Source organism: Dromaius novaehollandiae, unplaced genomic scaffold (assembly GCF_036370855.1).
Source record: "Dromaius novaehollandiae isolate bDroNov1 unplaced genomic scaffold, bDroNov1.hap1 HAP1_SCAFFOLD_41, whole genome shotgun sequence".
NCBI classification, from domain to species: Eukaryota; Metazoa; Chordata; class Aves; order Casuariiformes; family Dromaiidae; genus Dromaius; species Dromaius novaehollandiae.
Window position 1 is genome coordinate 2,527,320 of NW_026991492.1, and position 7,631 is coordinate 2,534,950.

A 7,631-nucleotide genomic window follows, 5' to 3' on the forward strand; every position below is an offset into this window, starting at 1 on the left:
TGCATAATTCATTGCTATTGACACACCTTAACCTCAGAGTATGTGACAATTACTGTAGGAAAACTTTGTATGGACTATGTACAAATATCTTAACTATGCACAATCTAACCACTTTTGCCATGGAGGAATGTCTAGAACCTTCAGAAATTCCCACCTGCAGGGCTGCCATAACTACCAGTCAAATATTTAGTTGCCTAGGTCCAGTCAATCACCTAGTTTCAAGGGGGTCCATTCTCTCATGACAACCTGTTCTCTCATCTGTGCAGACAACTGGCCAGGAAATTCTCAGGCCAGGCAAGGAGCTAATGACCAAAGTGCTCTGGGTGTGCACACAAGCGTAGCCCTGGTACCCAGCCAAACCACAAGTATGACTCCAGAACAAAACCAGTTTTTCATATCTGAAACTCATCTGTAACTCCAGCTCCTTAGCTCTCACCATGTGCTCTGCCACACTGGGTGCATGGAGATAGCAAACAGCAACATGTATTTGGGGGTGGGGTGGGGGGGCAGTTTCTGGGGATGGATGCCCTGAGCTGAGTGAGGGGGATTTCAAGCAGTGACCCCGTGGGAATACTCTCCAAGTCCTGCAGGGAGAGATGACATTAGCATCCAGCCCATCAGCTTCTGGAAGAGAAGAACCCTAGCCGGAATTCGTCTCCTCCTCTTTCACCTTTCTGAACAGAGGTGTCTGTATCTGAATCAATCACCCCCAGCTGCCTTTCGGTGCAAGGGAGGAAAATAGGCACATGAAGGCAGGGGTTACAGGACCATTGCAGAGGTCCCCGTTCCACTAAGATAGATCCCATCCTCACATCAGTTTACCATCTGCACCACATCTGCAGCCACAATAGGGGCTGGCGGGGCAGGGGGTACAGGCAAACTCTGTGTCCACATGCTCTCTCCGATTAAGCCTACGCATAATGGGGAAGGGGTCTGCAACCTCTTCACAACACCCATTCTCCAGAAGAAGGGCTGCAGCAGAGGGGCAGTTTCTCACCACACATGGGGCACATCTATCGAAGGGATAGAAATCCTTGGCTTTTTCCATTCCTAGAGAATCCTGAGTGGCAAAAGTGTTTGGGTTAGTGAATTGCCCAAAAGAGGATGTCTCCTTAGGGAGACTTGGCGCATTCCCCAGCCCTACAGACTGCATGGCCCAAAGACCCACAGGCTAGGAGGGGTCTTGCACCCCTCGCTCCCATGCAAACACCTCCACATGGGCATGCAGGAAAGCCTGCATCTTACCCAGCTGTGCACATCCCCTGCAGAGGAGGTTTTGCTCTCAGTCACTCTGTCAGGCAGTGGTAAAGTGGGCACGTATAGGAGAAATGCACATCTGCTCTCCTGGAGGCTGGACTGCAAAGGAGGTGTCTCCTGCCCTGGATCCTGTAGCCTGGAGGGCAGAGGCTCTGCTGGGTGGCAGAGGAGACACAGGGGCTGGCTCAGGGGAAGGCATCTGCATTGAGAGGCTGTCAGGAAATTGCCCACATCCACCCTCCCACAGCCTTTCCTGTGAGAAGCTTCCTCTCTTTCATGCACCATCCTGCTGCTGCCTGGCACTGTCCCAGGGGCAGATACTTTCAGGTTTGCGGGTGCTAAGGAGCAGCTAGGACCAACCCTGAGGAGGCTAAGAATGATTATGGTAGTGCTGCTTGTAGGCGGAGGGGTGGCTTAGGGCATTTGCTGAGGTTCCTTGCAGACCTTTTGATCTCTCAGTGAAACAGTTTAGGAGTTGCAGTTACTTGCCTGAACTGAGCAACTCTGTTTCCATTCCAGCCCTATCAAAAGATGGGGAGATTAAGCACAGACTGAGGAAGGAAAGCTCTGCCCTTCACAGGTATGACCAGCATATACCTTCCTCTGGAAAAGTCCCCTTCAGAAAATGTCCTGGGGGTGAGCTGGAGCTGAGATCAGCCCTGAGCCATGCAGCACCCTCTCAACAGGAGAATGAACCTGCCCTGATGCAGGTTGCTCCTTCCACCCACAGCTTCTCCCTGCAGCACCGTAGGGAGTTCCCTGGGCAGGCTGAGTGCTGACCCTCGCAGGCAGCAGAGTCACTGCCCTGGGCACACAGCACCCTGGGGCACAGGGACACTGCTCTGAAATGCAGCTTTGGGCAGATCTGGGTGCACTCCCTGGCTTCACACCCCTGCACCATCCCCTGGAGAATATAGTCATGATGCCCTGTCAATCTGACAGTGTGGCTGGGAATCTCTGCTCTAAAGCACCACCTGCTCCAAACAGGAGAAGCTGGCAGAGCCACCCTGACAGACCCTATCAGCTGTGGAAGGTGCCAGCTGCAGAAGAAACCTCCAGGAACCACAGCAGCGTTGTCCTGCAGCCAGAGACTTACTGTGTCAAGGGCAGTGAAGATTTCTGCTCACAGTGAGCTCTCAGCCATCCTCTTATTCCCCACTGTCTTTAATTTCTGAGCAGCTCATCTCATTCTGGCACCTGCAGGCAGTGCCCTGAGTCTTGCTGCTCCTTTAAGAGGAGCTGCTCCTGGACAGAGCTGTCTCTCTGCAGCACCTGCCAGGTTGCCATGGGCTCCTGCAGTCCCAGGAGGCAGATCCATCTCAGGAGCAGAGGCCCAGCTGAAGATGTGACTTTCTCTGTACCCTGTGCACCCTCAAGATGTTCCTGGGACTCCAGGGTTGACAGTTCCTGAAAGGCAGCAGGGTCACCCAAGGGAAATGTCCACTGAAGTAGCCTAACATAACCACCAATGGTCCCTCTCTAAACAGTGGAGAGAGACTGAGTCCAATATTGCAGCTTCTCGCATCAGAGGATGGTTATCTAAGAGGTGGAAATGTCCCACTCTGGAAGGGCCTGCTCCCATCTCACAAGACAGGACAGCTGGACAGGGACAAGAAGGGAGTTCATTTACTCATGTTTCAGCGATTGGTTTAGAGGAGTCAAGCTAGGTGTTAAATACTGATTTAAAAGCTCCCAATATGGAGTACGATTCAGTTTCCCTCTTGTGCCCTCCACAAACTCACAGGAGGTGGCATTCCCCTTGCCCTAGTTTTGGGGTGCATAGTATGGCTGTCTGCTCCTTGTCTAAGCTTCTGTTGTAATCAAAGGAGGGGGAGGGTGGGAGTCAGCTGTTCATACACAAACAGTTTCTGACATTGGAAGGGTCAAAGCCATCTCCTTGCTCTGATGTAACAACTAGGAGACCCACATCTTTCTGGGGCATCAGCTGCCAGGTGGAGAATCTCCTGGGCCATCTAAAATGACACTAGCTGCCAACTACTGCAAGAGCTCTGCTCACTATAAAGCTGAGACCTATGCAGATCCTGATGTGGCAAACAGCTGATGTAATTCAGTGCAGACACTTGGTTTAATGCAATGACAACAGGCCTGCAGGGCCATGTCCCATGCACGGGGTGTCCAGTACAAGCACCATGTTTCTAGCAGATACAGCTCAGGACCTACAGGAAAATCATGCCCTCTGGAGTGGCTGCTGGACAAATGCCCCAGGGCATCTCGGGTTTCCTACCTGTTCCCAAACAAGGGATTCTCAGCACTGCTTTTAGGCAAAGTCCATCCCACCTACATTCAAGCACGCTACAAAGATGGAAGGCACATCACACCAAGTTCTCCACACACATGCCTACACTCAAATCCATATACTTCTCCTCTCCCTAAAGCTTTTCTCACCCCCTGATTATATGAACAGGGTCTGTGCTAATGATGCAGCCACAGCACAGCTGGTTCACAGGGTGTTCAGGCCTAGAGACTTTCTCAGTAGCACCTTGTCCTTCCTGGAGATCCAGTCACCTCCATCACAGACCCCAAGGTGCGGCAGAGTCAGCTCAGGCACCAAACACCCTTCCTGCCATGGCTGCATGGCCCAGCTCTGTTCCTCTCTGGCCTTGGGCACTGCAGGATTTGCTCTCTTAGTGGGTGCCTCCTATCATCATTACATCATCATCTGCTCTCTACGCCAGCACGTCTCTGCTCTGAAGTATGACCTTTGCATACACAGTGTCTTTGGCTCATGGGAACAGGTTTCACCATGGCAAGTCTGCACTCAGCCCTGGTGCCACAGCTGAGGTTCTGTAGCCCAAATATACACAAATGCACAAAGCCTGGGTCCCAAACAAGAGGAAGTGGAGATGCACAAGCTGTCACAGAACTGCAACACCTTTAAGCAACCTGAGGAAGTCTGTGGATCACAGACCCTGGTTCTTATGGGAGGACTTTAATCTCCCTGACATTCACTGGGAAGGCACTGCAGCAGGGTGCCAAGAGTCCAGGAGGATACTGGGGGGTGTGGAGGACAACTTCTTAGCACTGCTAAACCAGATATATCAATAGGGGTGACACTTTCCTGGGCCTGGAACTTGCAAACAAGAAGGAACTGTTCAGGCATATGAAAATCAGTGTCAGCCTTGCCTGCAGTGGCCATGAGGTAGTGGAGTTCCTGCTCCAGAGGGGAGCGAGGAAGAAGAGTAGCAGAGTCCAGACTCTGGATGTCAGAGGAGCAGACCTGAGCCTACTGGGGAGACTGGTTGAGGAATCCCATGGGAAGCCAGCTCTAAAAGGCAAAGGAGCTCAGGAAAACTGGCAGGTCTTTAAGGACAGCATCCTTCAAGCTCAAGAATGGCCCGTACTGATACTCAGGAGAACAAATAGACATCTCAGGAGACAGGCTGGCTAAACACGGATCTCTCAACTGAGCTCTAGTACAAAAAGGCAGCACACAGGAATGGGCAGCAGGGAGAGGCTGCAAAGGGGGGATTTTAAAATGTTGTCCAGGGAAGTGTGGAAGTGGTTAGGAAAGCCAAAGCTCCTCTAGGATTGATGCTTCCAAGGGATGTCAAAGGCACAAAGATGATCTGCTATTCCTTCAGAAACACTCAAAGCAGAAACAAAGAAAATGTGAGCCCATGGCTGAATGGGGCAGGGAATCTGGTAACAGTAGATGCAGATAGGTGTGGGGAACTCAATGCCTTTGCTTCAGTCTCCACCAACAAGGTCTCCCAGGCCATTGTGCTTAGAGTCAGGACTCCCAAGGAGAAAAACAACCAGCAGTGCCTGAGGGTTGAGTCAGGAGTTATTTGCAAGAACACAGGTCTACAGGATTGGATGGGCTGCAGCTAAGGGTGCTGAGAGAGCTGGCTGCTATCTAGCAAGGCCTCTCTCTATCATCTTGGAAAGCTGTGGAGACTCAGGGACATCCCAATGACTGGAGAAAGGCCAATGTTGCATCCATCTTCAAAAAAGGCCACAAGGACAACCTGGGGAACTACAGGCAGCTCAGGCTCACTTTGGTCAGGAGAGTGTCATGGACCGAGTCTTCTCCGATCCCATTTCTAGGTAAACAAAGGAGAAGAAGGTGACGGGGAACAGTCAGCATAGATTTACTGAGGGGAAATCATGCCTTGCCAACCTGACAGCCTTCTGTGTTAAAAGAACTATATTTGTGGAGGAACGGAGAACAGTGAACATCAGTTAACTCAAGTTTAGGGAGGCTTTTGGCACTTTCTCCCACAGTATAGTTGTATCCCAGTTAGTATGCAAGTTAGTCAGACAGCAGTGTGCCCGGGCAGCAAGGAAAGCCAACTGCCTGAAACAGGCTGAAAGCCTCCAATAGAACTGATGTCTTTGTCCCCTATGGCTGTTGTCTCTGCCACTGAGGTCTATGAGTAGACACCAGGGCCTCACTGTCCCCTTGTCCCCTGGGGAGCCCAGGAGGTCTCCTGTCATTGTCCTGCATTCAGCATTGCACACTCCCACCTGCACACTGCCCCCAGGAAGAGCCATGGAAAACATGAGGGGAAAGGATCTCCCTTCCCAGGGTCTCAGTGTCCATGCTTGGCCATTTTGCTTGAAAAACACATCAAGGGTTAACATGGTATCAGAGCCACCTGCACATTTCCTTTGCCTACCTGTAACCGGTGATTACAATTTTCTGCTCTCATCAGCCCCCGGTGAGTCTTTGCTGGTAATGGCCCTCAGAGGGATCTATTAATGCTCTGCAAAAGTTTGGGATTTGCTTCTGACTTTGACTTCAACATTTTGCTCCATCTCCTCGCAATAGCTGAGGTTCATGGACTCAGCACCAAATACACCATGGGGCTCATTACAATGCAAAAAGCCAGCATGAACCACATCTCTCCCTATAATTTTCTTCAATTCTTGTGTAGCTAATTGGAGAGGTTTCAGGAGTGTAGATGAAAGATGGAGACTTAAAAAATACATAAATATTTCTGCTTTTAAAGGTATCATTATTATTACTACAATTACTATTATTATTATTATTATTATCCAGCTTTCACAATAAGTGACAGCAACATTCTCCAATTGCTATCAAAGAGTGTCTCTTAATGAAGCCTGGACATGTAGGAAAAGCAGTGTCCCAGAGGTCAGACACTGTACGACCAACATTCCTCCCCATCTCCCCAGCCCTGCCATTGCCCTCATCAGCCACCTGGGACTTGCATCACTCTGGTTAAAAGCTGCCCTTACTCCACAGAAGCCTGTAGCTGAATGTTGCATCTCATATGTCCCAATTCCCACCTGCTTGCCTTAGACAACTAGCTGCAAATAGACACAGAAGGATTTTTTTTAATTGCAAGAGAAAAAAAAAAGCTTGATATAGTTCCTTAAAGATAATTACACTCCTCAACTGTATGCTAAGTCCAAGCTGCCTCCAATGAGGTCCCCTTTCCACAAGGGATAGCCTGGCTAGAAATGTTTTGGAGAGATAGGAAATGATAGATAGAAACAGAATTTAGGACTTGTCCAGAGGAACAAACTACTGAAAGACAGAACAAGCTTTAAACTCACGGAAATGGAAATCAGCAGCTCGGTATGGGAATGAACAGAGTGATGGAAGGAGTTGCAATGTTACAGTGTGCTGTAAAGGGGATGTTGGAAATTGTCAATTTAATCAGGACATGAGGAAACAGAAGACAGAGCCTCACAGCTCCTGGGGGTCCTGGGCTGTGCTGAGGGCTGTGCCGCTCTTGGGCATTATGGACCAGGCTGTGTTTCTGTACAAAAGTCTGGAAAACACTCTATGGAAGACCCTGGAGAAGAGGGATTTTCCTGAGTGTGAAAAGCAACCCAGGCAGGATTCAGGCATGTCAAGGGAAACCCATCCCACCCACACCAAACCCACTGCTCTCCCCAGAGACCTCCCTGGACCCTGGGCCAGGAGCAGGAGGGGATGTGGGGGCACGTCAGTGCCCAGACTAGTCTCCATCAGGCCTGCAGCTCCATGACATGTCAGAGCTTCAAGTGAGCTCTCTAAAGCAACACTTCCCATGGCCCTGGTGCACTGGCAAGACCTTGGGCAGACACCCAGGAGACAGGGCAGAGACCTCAGGGTGCACAGCTGGGGCTCTCAGCATCACAGACAGGGTGCCACAGGCTGGAGAAGCAACCCAAAGAAGTAAACGAGTCCTTCCCTTGGCAGTGACTTGGAAAGCCCCATCTCTGTCAGCCTTCAAGGGGGATGGAGCCTCCCTTCTGCAAGAGTCACCCCAGGACTGTGCAGAGACTAGGAAGAGCAGGAAGGTTGGTTGTAGGGACGTTCTCAAGCTTCAGCAGCTGCAGAGGTGGGAGCTGGTCACCTCACAAACTTCTGAATGAGCCCAAATGCAGGTCCTGAGGCACTG